Source organism: Narcine bancroftii, chromosome 8 (genome assembly GCF_036971445.1).
Source record: "Narcine bancroftii isolate sNarBan1 chromosome 8, sNarBan1.hap1, whole genome shotgun sequence".
Lineage (NCBI taxonomy): Eukaryota > Metazoa > Chordata > Chondrichthyes > Torpediniformes > Narcinidae > Narcine > Narcine bancroftii.
Window position 1 is genome coordinate 145,576,046 of NC_091476.1, and position 17,943 is coordinate 145,593,988.

The window sequence follows — 17,943 nt, forward strand, 5'->3', positions numbered from 1 at the left end:
GCCTTCCTTTGGATCCTCCCAGAATTTCTGAATAAAGGCTGATGTGCCCGGACTTGCCCCCTTTTGCTCTTGTACCTGGAACCTGGCCAAGTAATGTATCAGTAATGCTCAGGTTTTTGGTAATTAAGCCATTTAATCCATCATGTCAATGTGATGATTATGTGCACCACAATGGAGAAGGTCTATGAGGCTGCTCCAATGTTGCTTTTATCGAGATCAGCATCAGGAACCAAGCTCCGGAGCTGAGGGAGGCAGGGCAAGTGGAGCAGTATCGCTGCCTGTTGCTGTGTTCAAACATACACGCTGAGCCATGACCATCTTCATTACCCATAATTCCCCCATGCAGGTGGAACCACTCTGGGAAACGCAGAGCCATTGATCCTGCATTCAAACAAAAAGAAGCTCACCCTGCTTGGCTCCGCTGTGCCTTGATCTGCCTCCCTCCAGCTCAGCTCGGTGAAGGAGCGAGGGGTGGAGGGGGAAACAAGAAGAGGACATTTCCAGGTGGCAGGAGGGATCCCTAACCCCAGCACCAATCACTGTGGGAGCCCTGGTGGTGGCTCCTGGGTCACAGGCTGACGATATCAATGCGACGACATCAGCCCAGCCCTAAGCTGTCCCCTTCAGTGGCAGTGCCTTTATGAAGCGAGGCAAAACAACTTGTTCCACCTCCGGGACTACGATCAGAGTCTGCATCCGCCATCGGCGTTTTTATAAAATTAGGTGCAGTGGTGTGAAGGTGGAAAATATCCGCCTTTACATTCGCTTTTTTTGACCACTATAAAAAGACCTAATGACTCAGAAGGGACTCTCTTTTGCTTCTCTTTCTCTTATTGTTAGGGGGCACTGGTCAATGTTCATGGTAACTCTCCTTTTGCCTTCTGGTGGGCTGAAGTGTGACATTTTTAATGTAACATAACATACATGATATAAATGACAATAAAAAGAATCTTGAACCTTGATAGGTTTGTCCAGCAGATTGAATTTTTGTTTACTCAAGTAACATAACAAATTAGTTTTCAATATAACCCCCAAAAGTAAACATGGGATGATTTTGTTTCCACAGTTTGCAAACAGAGGAACCAACCAATGAGATTACACCAGGATTGTGACTAATTTGTACCTGCTTTTTCACCATTTTACCTATTGCTTTTTATCAAAAAGGTATTAATTATACATTTAAAACTAACAGCAAGTGGTGCTACTGCATCATGGCACCAGCCTGTCAGGTTTGACTTCCGGTGCTATCTTTATGAACTTTGCAGATTCTCGTTGTGACCGCTTGGATTTCCTTTCACATCCCAAAGACTCATGGGTTGATCGGTCCATTGGCCGCTGTAAATTGTCCCTGATCTAGCTAAGTGGTGGGCTCTGGAAGGCGTCCATGGGAATGTGCGGAGAGAGAAGAAAATGAGATTAGCGGAAGTAGGTGCCTGATGCTCGGACAGATTGGATGGGCCAGAGGGTTGATTTCCACGCTGCACGGCTCTGACAATCACCTCTCAGCCTCCAGCAGTGTTTGCTCCAATGTATGAAAGGAAAGAGTTGGCAGTAACAGAGCAGACTTTGTCAGGCTTACTGAGCTGATATTAATGTGACCCACGCCTGTCCTATAATGAGGGCAGTCATTTGACTCTGGGGCGGATTTTAGATGTTGCTCTAAATAACACCACCAGAGTGCCTGTGAACTGTACTGAATGTATCTTTGAGCAACAGTCACATGATGTCATGGCTGTGGCATCTGTGATATGCAGATGTGGAACACCCAAGTCTGCATTCCAGCTCAGGCCCGGGCGACCTGTAATGTGGTGGTGCCTTGTCACAGGCCGACAGTGTGAAGCACCTCAGAAATTGGACCGAGATGTAGAGGGAGAGAAATGGGGAGATATAGAAAGAGAGAGAGAAAAAAAGAAAGGGAAGGAAGCATGAGAAAAGGGGGGGAGAGAGAGGGAGAGAGAGAGAAAAGAGGACCAAAAGGAAAGAAGCAAAGAGGGGAAAGAAGAGATAAAAGTGAGAAAGGGAAGGGAAAAAAGAGAGGAAGACACTCACAAAGAGGGTAGAGGGGGTGAGGAAGTAGGGAAAGAGGGAGGGGAGAGGGAAATTAGGAGGAGAAAGAGAAAAATAGGATGTGGTGGATGAGAGAGAGAAAGAGAGAGAGAGAGAATGGTGGAAGAGGGGAAGATAAAGCGAGAGAGAGGAAAAAGTACCTCCCCTACTAATCACATAATGACTGGTGCCTGAGAAGCAAGAAATCTGCAAGTGTCAGAATTGTGAAATAAAACTAAAACTGGCTGCAAACACTCAGCAGGTCAAGTAGCATCCAGACAGAGAGAAAGTTAATGGATCAATTCCATTTGAATTTCAAAAGTGAGAAAACCAATGCAAGTGAGTTGCAGAGAGTGTGGGGGATGGAGAGAATGCCTGTGATAAGGTGATACCAAGGCTGTCGAGGTGGCACGATGCTTTCTGTTTATCTGAGAGGGATCCGATTGTCTGGGGGATGATAAATAGAGGCAGTTGAAAGAAAGAGGTAGAGAGAGAAAACAAAATCATACTGGAATTGTGAGACTCATACCAAGGCAGCTTCAGGAAATCTGAAGTCAAAGAGTATTCTGGAAATACACAGTGGATCACGCAGCATCTGAGGGGAGAGAAAAGCGGAGTTTCTGTTACAGGTGGATGTTCTTGCATGTGAACTTGATATTTCTGATACAAACAGGAAAGGCAAAAGCAATGAGAATTTATGCAGAAAAGTTTCCAAATTGTGTCGTGAAGTGCAGCACTGCACACACAATGTTTTTCTCCTGGAACCATACATGGAAACAGACCCTCCACCCCATTGAGCTTACACGATCTTGCATCCATTTACATGAATCTACACCAATTTTGTTTTAATTCTCTCCAGTTCCCACCATCTCCCCTGCTCAGTATTTGTACATTGTTGTGTACTAATGCACACAATTGGTCAACTTTTGCCTGCCGTAAGGACACACAAAGAGGTGCCACTAGCATTACCCCATGTCCTCAACAATGACACTAAAAGCGGGTCCTTCCAGATACATTGAGTATCGACTACACACCATGGATAATTTACAGCACACATGTCAAACCCTGGCCCGCGGGCCAAATTTGGCCCGCGATATAATTATATTTGGCCCGCAAGATCATTTCAAAAATGTATTAGAGGTGGCCCGCCCTGCAGCGAGAGCCGATGCTGTTTTTTGGTAATGTCACCCCCACCATCCTCCCCCTTCATTGCACATCCTTCCCCATTGTAACACGAGAAATTGTAACATGAGAAGTCTGTCGATGTCATCAGCCGGCAAGCCAGTTGGAAGGCTCCCCGCACAACCAGTCACTTCTCCCACCTGTCGAGCGGTGCAGCGGATTGGCGAGCGCCTGTGATTTCCTGTCGGCGTGACGGGCATGGCAGGTTGCGCACGGCCCCTGGGCAGCGCGAGCCCCGCACGACTGGCACTGGACGGCCCTTCCACAGCGCAAGCGCACTTCTCCCGGTCGCCACGGCCTTCAGCGCTTGCACCCGCGCGGACCCCAGGGACGGCTGGTTTGGCCCTGCATGTGAAGAGAGAGATGGTGGCTGTCGCAAAGGCTGATCGGCAGCGCGCTGGGCCTGAGTGGGTGGGTAAGCAGGGGTGGGCAGAGGGTGTGGGTGAGGAGTAATGGGCAGGGGAAGTTATGGTGGTGCGAGGGGCAGTTAGAGGGAGGGATGAGTAGAAGGAGGGGTGGATAGTGTAAGGTAAAACATCATGAGATGGGAATGTGTAAGGAGTTACCCTGTACAGGGCTGTAACAAGATGTGAATGCATCCTTGTACTTACAAGATAAGAGAGACATTGATGGATTGAGAGGCAGGAAGCTAGCAGGGAAAGGATAGCAACAGTTTTAGTCATTGGACAAGTAATGATATGATGATGTTCTAAGCACGTATCCAAGGGTATAAAAAATCACCATTTTGCTGATAACGGCAGAATGCATTCTCCGACTAACATTGTTAGTCGCAAGTGTTACAATCCGGTAATAAAGAACAAAGAACCCTGATTTCGACTCAGTCTGGTGTTTGTCTCACTCATTCATGAACAAAGCAGACCTAACAATTGGGAAGAGGTAAAAGGGGAGGGGCAGAGCGAGTAGGGGAGGGGTGATTAGAGGGTGAGAGATGAGTAGAGGGAGGAACAGGTTGAGGGGAGAGGCAGTAGAGGGGCGTATATAGGATGGGGTGGATAGAGGCAGAGCGAGTGGAGTGAGGGGTGAGTAGAGGTTGGGTAAAGGACTGGTCAGGTAGAGGGATGGTGGGTCAAGGGTGAATAGAGGCCTAGAGCCTGAGGAGTGAGCAGGAAATGCTGAGTCCTGATGCAGGCCAAAATGGACACAGCCTGTGAATGCTGACTACATCTCCACAGGGACCAAATAGGTTTCCCTCAGGTCAAGCAAAGGGTGAACTTGAGCTACCTACTCCTGACCTGTAACATTATCCTCCTAAAGTTATATCCTAAAGTTTAACATTACATATGTTGAAAAAAGAGAAAACATGCAGATGTTGTTGAAATTTTTCAATAAATATTTAGTTCGGCCCTCGACTTAGTCCAAGTTTTTAATTTTGGCCCTCCGTGAATTTGAGTTTGACACCCCTGATTTACAGCAAGCAGTTGATCTATCAACCCACGCATTTTTGGAATGTGGGAGGATACCAGAGGATGAGAAGAAATTTAACTGGTAACTAGAAGAACATGCAAACTCCAAACAGAAGTCAGGATCGAACCCAGGCACCCAGAGCCGTGAAATGACTGCTCTTTTTGCTGTCCAGCGTTAGAAATAGGAAGAACACCATCCACTGAGATGGAGGAGCATGGGAGACCACCCTAAAGGATGGTGACCATGGCAGCAGACCTGCAAGGTGCCTGGTGGTTGAAGGACCCGCAAGGGGCTGTGGGCTGCTCGAGACTGGTTCACAGAAACCAGGTATCAGAACTAGGATTTTGAGAGAGTGCTGACGGCAAGAAGGGGTCCCAAAGGGGCTTGGGTGCTGAATGCTTCCTGATCGTGTCAGAGGTTTGGATCTGGAGCTCAGGATACCAATGGTTTGTACAGGGGTCCCTGCAGCTACCGAGGCTGCAAGAGTGCTGGAAGCAAATCCTTGGACACTCGGTAGGACTTTTCACACAGCAGGCAAGCGGTGACCCTACCTGGATCCAGGTGAAATTCCAGGGAAGGCAGGACCTCCTGGGTCTTTCACACTGCAGTCCAAAATCCCTGTAATTTGCCATCCCCAGGAATTTGGAGGGGGTGGGGTCCCTTCCCCAGTGATGACGTAGTGAGGGACATATTACACACTCACAGGAAGTCCTACCGGAAGTCAGAAAACTCTGTGTGTGTGTGTGTGTGTGTGTGTGTGTGTGTGTGTGTGTGTGTGTGTGTGTGTGTGTGTGTGTGTGTGTGTGTGTGTGTGTGTGTGTGTATATGCACACATACATATAGAGCAATAAACAAATAGCAGAATGAACAGATTTATTGAAGGCAAGGTAAGGTTGACAAGCTTAAATGCTGAAATGACAACATGATGGCGTTATGACGCTTTCCCTGCTCAACCATTTGCCAATTCAGACCACAGGGAAAGGGTGGCCTGGGAAAATTACCTGGGAATCCCCATTTTACACAGTGGTGTGCAAGGGACTAGTGAGTCTAAAGGGACTCTCTTCTGCTTCTCTTTCTCCTATTGGTAGGGGGGCTTGGCAATGCTCATGGGCACTCTTTGTTTACCTTACTGCAGAGAAATTTGAAGTGTATCATGTACATTACATTTTTATGTATTATTATGTGACAATAAAAGATAATTGAAAGGCATCTTTTTTTGTTGCTCTTGTATTGCTTCATTAACTGGATTCGTAGCTTCACAAACAACATTGCGTTTTCACTGGGCAGATGTTTGCCTTGCAGTCATTAGTTATCACAGGTCTTTCAGCATTTAAAAATCTTGTAATTAAAGGAAAGTCTTAATAAATTCAGGAGGTCCCACAGCTTTGCGGAAAACAAAATCACTGCCACAACAGGAAGTGGGGCTGTGTGTAGCGAACAAGCTCCCCTAAACAACAAAGGTATCAGTTCATCAGACTGGGCAATACTGAGGAGGAATTTTGGCAGACTGCCAGGAATATCCAGGGACAGACGTGACTGCAGAAGCTGGAATCTGAAGTGAAAAACAATCTGCTGGAAAAACTCCATGGGTCGAGCAGCATCAGTGGGAGATAAAGAAAGGCCATCATTTCAGGTCAGACTGAGACAGCAGAGGGGAGATACCAGTAAAAACAGGAACATTTCCTCTGCGCTTAGTGCCTCTGGATCAGTTTCTTCTACCCAACGTGGTAAAAATTGCCTAATTTTAAAAGTTCACTTGAAAAGCAACAAGCCAAACAGAGCAGCACCTTCAGTACTACTGGGTTTGATTGGTTGGGCTGCATGGGTTGGAGAGACATGAGCTCACAGTCTTCTGGAACAGAGGCAAGAGATCTCAGCCTCCTGATGAGGGAGAACTTTGGTCTGAAAATGCTTCTGAGACTTGGACTACCTCCAAGTTCCTAGGCAGGACAAGCGAATCATTGTATGTGTCCTTCCTAGACTGACATCCCCACTCTGATTACATCCGTCAGTTCCATTGAGCAGGCCACGCCGTTCGTATGTCCAATACCAGACTGCCAAAGCAAGCCTGCTATTCTGACCACCGTCACAAGAGGTGGTTACTGTGTGGATGATAGGAAAGTTTAAAGGATTTGCACAATCTCTCCTTCAAAGTATGCAACATTCCCCATTGACTCCTGGGCACATCTGGACTAAAACCATGCAAAATGGGGTATGGTGGATGTTAGTGAAAAGCTGGAGTCAATTCATCTGGAACATTAGAGGCCCTGTTTAAACAATGTAAAGTGTAGACCAGTTCACCAAAAACCTGCTTGTCCACCCCATCTACATTTTCACATTAGGCTGTCCAGCCACCTCAGATCCACCAGACTGGATTGAAAGCAAGTCAAGAGGTCTTGCAACTCTATAAATCCCTGCTGAGACCACACTTGGAACATTGTCTTCAGTTCTGGTCACCTCATTATAGGAAAGATGTGGAAACTATGGAGAGGGTGCAGAGGAGATTTACCAGGATGTTGCCTGGATTAGAAAATAAGTCTTATGAGACAAGGATCGCAGAGCTATGACTTTTGTCTTTGGAGCAAAAAAGGATGAGAGGTGACTTAATAGAGGTCTACAAGATTCTAAGAGGCGTAGATAAGGTAGACAGCCAGCATCTTTTTTTCCCCCTCAGGGCAGGAATAGCGAACACTAGAGGACATCTGTACAAAATGAAGGGAGAAAAGTTTAGGAGAGATATCAGGGGTAAGTTTTTCACTCTGACAGTTTTGGGTGCCTGGAATGCCTTGCCAGGAGTGGTGGTGGAGACTGAAAAATTAGGAGCACTTAAGAGACTGTTAGACAGGCACACGGATTAAAGCAAAATAAAGGGTTACAACATAGGAAGGCTTTCATTTTCTTACTGTTTGACACAATATGTACGTCGGCACAACATCAAAGGCCATAGGGCCTGTACTGTGCTGTAGTGTTCTCCCTTCTATCCTCAACCCCAAGGGAATGCCTAAGAAGGAAAAAAAAAGCTTCAGCATAGCCTAGGCTGGGGAAATGGATATTATCTCATCATTTCCATTTGTTTGTAACCCTGTTAAAATTGAAACTGTTCATTGTTTGATCTTGAGTATGATTTCAACAGTGTTCTACCAGAAGATGTATTGCAGGAGAATAGGTTGTTTCAGTGGCTCTCGACCTTTCTTTTTTCAAGGAAAGAAAAAAGTTGAGCACCACTGGCTTACACAAATAGATTAATCACCCACTGAGGCACAGACTCCAGAGGTTACTGCAGACGAAGGTCACTGCCTTTTATATCAAGAGGTGCAGGAGTGTGGTGGGGTGGGGGGGTGGGGGGTTGGGAGAGGCAAAGAAAAGCCATTAGAAAGGCACAATGGCTCATCTGAAGCTTGTGGGCAAGGAGCCATCATGAACTCACTGACTTCCACAGAGGCTGTATTGGTAAAGAACGAATCAAAGTATTTCTGTGCAGGAAGTGCCTCCTCTGAATGAATCCAGCCTGCATAGAACTGGTTCTGCTTCTGCTCAAGAGTCCAGAAGGCATCTTGACTCCAAATGCTGACTTACACTTGGGGGCCCGTCTCCCCACACGCCCACAGTTTCCGCACCAGGTTCCCCACCTCTTGCTTATCAACGTTAGAGTTGTAATTCACTGCAGACTTCACTGTACCTCACTGAACAAGGACATTTAACAGCAATTTATCCTGATCTGTCAACTTCACTAACACTAATCCTACAATGTAAAGATCATTATTTTCTTTGGGTCTGGCTGAGCATGTACACAAGTTGCCTTGTTTTCCTGACATCCTGCAGAAAGGAGCATGTTTCAGTATTTTGCTCTCAGCGCACTTCACGTTGCCTGACAGTTATTTTTGCATCACCTGCTCCCAATAGCAATGGCCTGAAATGTCGATTATACTGTATATCTTCACCCCCTATGGTCGCTACAAGACCGGCTGAGTTCCTCCAGTATTTTTGTGTTTTTACCTCAATCATAGCATCTGCAGACTTTTGTGTTTCACCCCATTATAATCACTGGGGTGTGGGGGAGGGGGGGGGGGAGAGAGAGGAGTGAGATAGCCCGTGGATTTCTCTCATTGACGATGACTTTCTTTATCATAGATATTCACTACCCTCTCCCTCAGCCCTTCAACCATCATCCATACAGCTGCTTTACAGTGACTACTAGCTAGTGTAGAAAGGATTGGGTACGTCTCCCATCAATCAAATGTGGTGGCCACACTGTTGATCGTGAGTGAAATTGATTTTATGCACATAACTTGTAATAGTGATAATAAGTTTATGGTCATACTCATGTATCAATCACAGGCGCTAAAAATTTTCCATGGTGCAGCGAAACAGTAAGATATGCCAATTACAATGATATGCATTAAATTACCCCAGGACAGAAGAAGAATTAAATGATATACAGATAAGTATTCAGTTTACAGTTAGTGAAATAAATAAAGCATTGTTTCAACAGTGTTGTCAGGTTTTTTTTTGTGGTCCCTGATGGTTAGGGTAGTAAGGAGAAATTCAAGAGCTTGATAACCATTGGATTAAAAATGGTTGTCGAATCCAGAGCTTCCATCTTTTCCAACTATCTTCCAGTCACTGCTTGTGTCTGAAGGATTTCACCTGCTTTTACTGGTAGAAGATGCTGCAGTTGTTCCCTCAGCTCTTTATATAGACTGAGTCCATTGAGTTTGGTGCGCAACAGTTTGCTTGCTCTTTAATTCATTAGTACATCCAATTCATGCACAACTCTTTCTCAAACAAGATATGGTAGCCCATTGGTCAGGGCAGGGAAGGTTACTATTCCAATACTCCCAGAGGGAGAAAAGACAGTCCCACTCCATCCCATTGCAATACTTGAAATAGGAGCATAGCTTTTCCCCAAAGAGTTGGCAAAGCCAGTTCCTTCAAGTAGATCACATCACCTTCAGTGGTGGTGGGCCAAGTAAGCTAAGGTTATGTTTGAACTGTATAACTCACTAATTAAGGTGCAGCATTGAAGTTCATCAGGCACCAGGAACCACACAAAAGTCATTAAGATAGATTTATGATGATTTTGAAAACATTTTTAAAAGAGCAAGGATGTGATGTTGAGGCTTTACAAGGCACTGGTGAGACCTCATGTCGAGTACTGTGAGCAGTTTTGGGCTCCTCATTTAAGAAATGATGTGCTTACTTTGGAGAGTATTCCAAGGAGGTTCTTAAAGATGCTTCTGGGATTGAATGGGATTGAATTAGGAGAATTCGACAGCTCTTGGCAGGTACTCACTGGAAGCTAGGAGAGTGAGGGGGGATCTCATTGAAATATTTTGGATTTTGAAAGGCATGGACACAGTAAATGTTGAAAGGTTGTTTCCTATGCTTGAAGAGTCTAGGACAAGAGGTCACAACTTAATGATTGAAGGACGTCCGCTTAGAACAGTGATGCAGAGGAATTTCTTTAGCCAGAGGGTGATGATGAATCAGTGGAATTTGTTGACACAGGCTGTTGTGTATTTAAGGCAGAGGTTCTTGATTAGCCAGGGCATCAAAGGTTATGGGGAGAAGTCAGGGGAAAAGAGTTGAGTGGGGAAATAGATCAGCTTATGATTGAATGGCATGGGAGACTGAATAGCCTATTTCAGACCTTATGTCAGGGTCTTGTGGTCTTTTGTTGCAAGAAAAGACTGGATAAGATAAGGAACAAAGAAGCTGGAGGGACTCAACAGGTCAGGCAGCCTCCATTTTGAGAATCAGACAGATTTTTACACAGTAAGGAAATTAATGGTGATTGGCAACAGGTGGGTACGTGGCCCTGAGGCCACGCCAGATCACCCATAATCTTAGTGAATGGTGGAGCTGGCTCGACCAGCTGGATGGATGATTCCTGCTCCTATTGGTTATGATTCGGGTCAGGACCCTTTCCCATTCATGATTGTCCATTTCTCTCCATGGACTCACTGAGTCCACCCCCAGTGCCTCTTTTTTCATTTAGGATTCCAGCATCCACAATTCTTGCATTTCCCTGGTAGGAGGGTGTTGATTTCTTTGGAAAATTAAATCTGAAGAGTGAGGATAAAGAATTAAGTTGATGTCCATGAGCCAGAAATGATTCAGAAGGAAATTTCTACAGATGTGTGGTGGAAAATGTGACCAGCTACATCACAGTTTGGTATGGGGACACCAATACCCCTGAGTGTAAAGCCCTGCAAAAGGTAGTGGACATAGCCCATGTCATCACAGGCAAAACCCTCCCCACCATTGAGAGCATCTACAGGGAACACTGCTGTCGAAGAGCAGCAGCAAACATTAAGGATCCTCACCTGCTATCATCAGAAAAGAGGTCTAGGTGCCACTAGACTCGCACCACCAGGTTCAGGAACAGCTGCTCCCCCTCCAACATCAGACTCCTCACAACAAACTCAATCATACAAGGGCTCTTATTTGTGCACATTATTGATTTTTTAAAATTCTCTCTGAATTGCAGAGTTTGTTTACATTCACTATCTGTTTACAGTTCTTTATTTGTTTACATATATACACTATTTAGTTTTTTTTGGACTACCAATAGGTGGTAATTCTGCCTAATCCACAGAAAATAATAATCTCAGGTGATGTTATGTATGTCCTCTGACAATAAATCTGAATCAGATACTCATTTAAGGACAGTTACTTTTGTACTTTATTGATCTTTTTTCTCTCATTATTGCACAGTTTGTTTACATTTCTTTATTTGTTTACATGTAAATGTAACTTCTTGAGTTTCTTGCACTACCATTAAGTAGTAATTCTGCTTGGCCCACAGGAAAAAGAACCTCAGGGTTGTATGTGATGTCATGTATGTACTCTGACAAGAAATCTGAACTTTGAAACTCTCAAGGCAGTAAGATCTGCCTGAATAATCACTTGACATTGAAGGTTTCAGGTAGAGGGTTAAAAATACTCCAAATAGCTGTTCTGCCCAGCATGAATATGATGGGCCAAAGGGCCTCCTCCTGCATTGTAATTTTCCATGGTCCTAAGAAAAATGCTGCAATCATCCAGGTGAAATGATGGTCCTAACTGTCACTTTCATCCAGGTCATAGCTGGGTAAAGACATGAGCCAAACTGGACAGTCAAGGGTTCTGGTTAAGTTATTGGACTATAGCCAAAATTCTGGATAGCTGACATAAGTTCAAATCCCACTATGGCAGCTGGGGTATTTAAATTCAAGTCATTAAATAATTGAATACGGCACAGTTAGTCCCAGCGAGGGGACCGGGGTTTGAATTCCCCGCCGTCTGAGTTTGTGTATTCTCCCCATGTCTGTGTGGGTTTCCCCCAGGTACTCTGGTTTCCTCCCACTGTTCAAAACGTACAGGAGTTGTAGATCAATCAGGTGTAATTGGCCTATTACCGTGCTGTATGTCTACATTTAAATAAATCAGGAATTAGTAAACAGCTAGAAATAGTCACCATCAGAACACTGGATTGGCAGATCTCGTTCACAAATGTCCTTCCAGGAAGGAAATCTGCTGTCCTCATTGACCCAGAACCACTCTGAATATCTTCCTCAACTATGGGCTGTTACCATATCAGGGGGGGGTTTATGAATTCTGTAAATAAACTGAAAGTTGGGATAACTGAGGATTTCTTTGTCCCATTTCTTTGCAGTTTCATCACCTGACCACAAAAATTCTGATTTCACGAAAACCTTGGGTTCCTGTCGCACCTGCTAAACCCGCAAATTTTAACTCCAAGAGAACCACAAATTTCAGAAATGGAGTTCAACAATACACAACAGAGGGGGAATTTCTACCACAATATCTGTTCATGTAGTCAACAGAATGTAAAACTTTAGCAAATAATCCATTACAATGATATGTCAACAGGAAATAAAACCAGCCATTCTCAACTGTGGCCCTATGTCCCCCCTGGGGCCACAGCACATTAAAATAAAAGTCTTAATTTCTTTTCACCTCACATAGCAGAAATATTTTATGTTTTTTATGTAGTTGGTAGGAGAGAAGTTTTTTTAAAAATTGAGACATACAGACAATTAACCCATATCCCCGATACCTTTTGAATGGTGGGAGGAAACCAGAACCCCCAGTGAAAACCCACATGATCACGGAGAGAATGTACAAACTACTTACAGACAGCAAGGTCCCGATTGCCGTCACTGTAAAGGCATTGCGCTAACCGCTATGCAAACTCTGCTGTATAGAAATGTATACAAACTGACTGTATGATACAGAGAGAAACAAAATTAATAAAGTGCAAAAATTAGTCTCTGATTCTGATTTCAGATTTATTATCAGAGTACATCACATACAATCCTGAGATTCTTTTTTTTTCTGAGGGCAAGGCAGAATTACCAGTGCAAAAAAAAACTGTACATAGCGTATATATGTAAACAAAGATCTGTATAGAAGAAACCAAAACCTGACTGCTTCACAAGGAAGTCAAGTTTGTCTTCTGATTGTACAAGCAGAATGCAACGAAACAGCATTCTCCAATCCTCGGCCCAAAACATGCAGATACACAACCAGACATTGCTCACATTCAGACAAATAATACATGTGCTGGACAAGTATTTTATCTATAAAAATAAATAAATGGCTATTATTTTGCACAAATTAGAGTCTCGGAGGGTTAGTGGGAGCAATTCCTTTGGTCGTTCAGCATCCTCACTATCCGTGGAATAACCTGTTCCTCAGCCTGATGGTGCTGGCTCTGATCCTCCTGTACTGCTTTCCTAGCAGGAGTATCTGAAAGATGGAAGGGGGCCCATAAACTTTGAGCAGAGTCTTAATGAGGGGTGGGGGGGGGGAGGTGGAGAGCCAAAAAAAAGATTGAGAACAGCTGAATTAAAATACAGCAGATGCTGGAATCTAGACCAAAAAAAAACCACTCCGCTGGAGGAACTCAGTGGGTTGAGCAGCATCAGCAGGAGAAAAAAGGAATGGTCGGCGTTTCAGGTCAGAACCGTCGATATTGCAGAGTTACGACCCAAAGCACTGCCGATTATTTTCCTCCCGTTGATGCTACTCAACCCACTGTGCTCCTTCAGCAGAATGTTTTGTGTTTCGACAGGAAGAGCTCTGAATATAGGACTAATTGGACAATTCTTTACAAGCCTTGACTCAAACATGCTGACCTCACCGAGGCTGTAATATATTATCATTCTATAATGAATTGAGGCTTGAGCAAGTCCTTCATTCTGATGCTCATATTCAGTTTTATTTTCAAGGTCTGACAACCCTGCGAGCACCGTATCAAGTGAAGCTTTCAGACGCACAAAATGCTGAATGTCTGTCTTTTGAACGTTACTGTCGCAACAATGTTCTCACCTCTATTATAAAGCACTTCATTGCTTTATACTATCTATGGAGCAACGCAACTCAGATTGATGGCACTGTCAGCTCGAAAAGCCTCTTTAAAGGAGGGAGTATATTAAAACTGAACAGTGAGCCATTTGATGCTTGGCCTGGTGGAGATGGAGCTGCACAGAGAATGCCAATGTTGGCCAAAGGAACGAGCATTTTGGTTTCCAACAGTAGGGCAAGAGGATTTCGAATTCGTCACCAACTCGAGAAGCAGATGCGTCGATTGCTGTGGGTAGGTCTACCTCAGGATCCAAAGCCCTGTTTAGCAAGTGGGATAAATTTACAAGGAGGACTAAAAATAATTTCAAAAGTACACCCTTTGGAAACATTGAAATGTGATAGGTACAAGTGCAGGATCCTTGGTCATCATCCACTATTTTGTCCCAATTCAAAACCATTCACAACAAGGGTGGCATAGTTGGTGCAACATTGTTACAGCCCAAGCGACCTATGTTCAAATCTGGCGATGTCTGTCAGGAATTTGTACGTTCTCCCTGTATCTGAGTGGGTTTCCTCTGGGTGCTCCACACTGTCAAGATTTTAAGATTCTTTTGTCATGTAATAAAATCAAGAAAGTAATGCTACACAAAAAGTATTTTATTCTGCCATAAGGCAGGCAAAGAGTTGCCATTAGTGTAGCCCAGCGCCCCTTACGGTGTGAGTAAAAGAAATGTAATATACATGATATACTTCAACTGTTGCCTGCTGTGAAACAAACAAAGAGTGGCCATGAGCAATACCTGCCACCCCTAACAATAGGAGATAGAGAAGCAAAAGAGGGTACCTTCAGAGTCACTGAGTGGCTGTGGATTTGCCTCCAGCACTCGCGCAGCCACACAGACTCCTGTTAGATCCAAACCTCTGATATGATCAGGAAGCCTTTAGCGCCCGAGACCTTTTAGAAGCCTTTCTTGCTCTCAGTACCCTCTTGAATCCTGGTTTGACTACCTGGTTCCCATGAACCAGTCGACAGCAACACATGTCCTGTGTGGGTCCTTTGACCACATGGAGAAGAGCTGTAGCCTATCCAGTGGCTGATTTGAACCTGGGTGGGTGGCGCTCTCATAGCATTGTGCTAACCATGCTGCCCACTACATCTACACAGGGGTGAGGGAGTTGACATGTCTGAACAACATCCCTCAGGATGGTCCTTGATATGGCACAAACATCATCTGTCCTTTCGGACATCATCCTGCACAGCAGAAAATCAGAAGCAGTTTGAATCTGCGGATGGACAGGAACAGGCACGTGTCACTGACAAATGCTGGTATGATGGAGAGGGCCAACCTGCAGGAGCAGCCTCTGACATGGACACGTGCAAGAGCAGGGCTCTCCACTCAGAAGGGAAGGAGGTCACTCCCTGTGAAGGGATGATGAAGGGGCTCATGCTGGGAACATCCAAGTCATGCAAGAACTCTTGGCAACTTGCATAAGGCTGGCAGTCAATACAGAATGTCCAAAAGTAAAATCACAGTGCTGGACAAACTTAGCAAGTCAAACAGCGTTTTAATAGAGTGCAATTCTGCCATTTTTTACAAAGGTTCCTGATTGAAGGTTTTTTTTTAAAACTCCTATCCCTCCCATACATTATCCTTGGTCTCTTGTCCCTGCTGAATGAGCTGACAACAGGGACTGCAGCAGAAATTGAACCTGAACGTGTGATGGGGGTGAATTCAAATCTATTGAGCCACAATTGCTGAGGCACCCAGGACTATCACCGCTTATATTAAGCAGACTGCCTCACTCGCCGTGTATTTATGCAGAGGACACATGAGAGGGTATGGTGATTTACTGAAATATAAACTACTGCGTGACATTGGGAGTAAACTCACCAACCTGAAGGGCAAGTTCCTCTAAACCAAGCAGGTTATTTTCTTTTTAAATGTACCCTGCATTAAATTGATTTCTATCAAAATAATTTCATAGATTGAGAAATTATTTATATATTTGATTTGTGGGATTTACTGATGGGAACGTCTACTACATTGTGAAGAGCAGCATAGGCTGTGAATTCAGTGTGGCTCCATAGAACAAAGGATAGGCATTTCACACGTTAATTTCATGTTCAACAAATTTTTATGAACATATGACCCACAAATCAATGTAATTATTAATTGGAAAGCTCAGGGAAGATATCAGAGGTAGGTTTCTTTTCACCACGGAGAGTAGTAGGTGATAGGATGCATTGCTGGGGGTAGTGGTGGAGGCTGACACAATAGAGACATTTAGAAGACTCAGATGGACACACGGATGGAAATAGAGGGTCATGGGTGTGAGGTAGGGAAAAAAAAATTATTGCTGTGGAGTAGGTCTGTATACATTGGCACAATATCGGGGGCTGAAGGGCTTGTACTGCGCTGTAATGTTCTATGAATCGGCCTTGCTGTGTATCACCAATACAGAAAGAGATGGAGAGTCTAAGCATGTCTTGAGATGGCAAAAAGCTTATCAGTGACCTCAACTCCATGGGTTGCATCTGGACATCATTTAGTGCAGTCATTCTCAACCTTTTTGAGGCCATGGCCCCCTTGGGACTCTGCTCAAAGTTTATGGGTCGCCTTCCCTGTGAAGCAGTCAAGTTTAGTTGGTTTCCTCCATACTTCACTCCTACCGACTACATAACATACACAAAAAATATTTCCCTAATTCAGTACATGCCCTCCCCCTTTAAATTGCTGTGAATGGCTGATTTAGTGGATGGTTATGGGAGTTTTCTTTGTCCTGTGGAAGTTGAGTGAATGGATCTCATCAGAAATAAAATGAGCTCCCCTTTGTTCACAGGCAGGATGTTCTTCAAGCCCGCTAGACAGTGAGTATGCAGATCCATGACTAACACACACACCCTGTTTACAAATAGAGAAGCAAAGTGGTGAAGAAGGCTTATAGCATGCTTGCCTTTGTTGGTTGGGCCATCGAGTACCAGCACAGGAATTGAGACCTCATGCTACAACTTTATATTAGGAGTTTATGTTCTCCCTGTGTCTGCGTGGGTTTCTTCTGGGTGGTATGGTTTCCTCCTACCCTTCAAAAGGTAATAAGATGTAATTGGGCAACAGTTGGCAACAATGCCAGCGATCGGGACCAGGGTTCGAATCTTGCACAGCCTGTAAGGCATTTGTACATTCTCCCCATGTTTGCATGGGTTTTCTCCGGGGCTCCTACGATTCAAAAACGTACCTGGGGTGTAGGTTAATTAGGTGTAAATTGGGCAGCACAGATTCGAGGTCCAAAATGGCCTGTTACTGTGCTGTATATTTAAATCTAAATTATTATATTTATTTCTATCTTTTGTATTTATTGACTCTTTAATTCAGATAGTTTAAATGTAAACATACAGTACGGTAACAGGCCCTTCTGGCCCATGAGCCCGTGCCACCCAATTACTTCCAACTAACCCAAAACCCATGTATGTTTTGAAGGAGGAAACTGGAGCACCCAGAGGAAACCCATGCAGACACAGGGAGAACAATACAAACTCCTTCCAGGTTGCACTGGGTTCAAACCCAATAAGATTTTGGTGCATCTGCACATTGTACAATGTGCACGACCATAAACTCGTCATTTTTATTATCAACTGTATAGGACTTTGGTGAGAGAACAACTGGACAGTTGGGTGCAGTTCTGGTCATCTGATTGAAGGAAAGATCTGATTAAGCAGGAGAGTGCAGAGAAAAATCACAAGAATGTTGAAGGAACTGGAGAGCTTGAGGTATGAGAAGAGACAGGGTAGGCTACAGCTCTTCTCCCCGGAGGATAGGCTGGGGAATGACCTCCTAAGTACATAAGGAACAGGAGCCTGTTGACCCTGCTCCCATTAGGTAATATAATCAAGGCTAATCTGGTTGTGGATTCCACCTCCCTGCCTTTTCCCCATAACCCTCAATTCACCTACTTAAAAATACTGCTCCACTGCCTTCT

General features: G+C 44.4%; 1 long non-coding RNA gene across 1 annotated transcript; it reads left to right on the forward strand.

Moving 5' to 3' along the window:
* Window positions 1–1,175: 1,175 nt before the first annotated feature.
* Window positions 1,176–14,547, forward strand: LOC138741877 (uncharacterized). The gene is made up of 3 exons (XR_011343839.1): window positions 1,176–1,229; window positions 8,785–8,913; window positions 13,890–14,547. It is a non-coding gene; the product is annotated as an uncharacterized lncRNA (long non-coding RNA).
* Window positions 14,548–17,943: the final 3,396 nt, after the last annotated feature.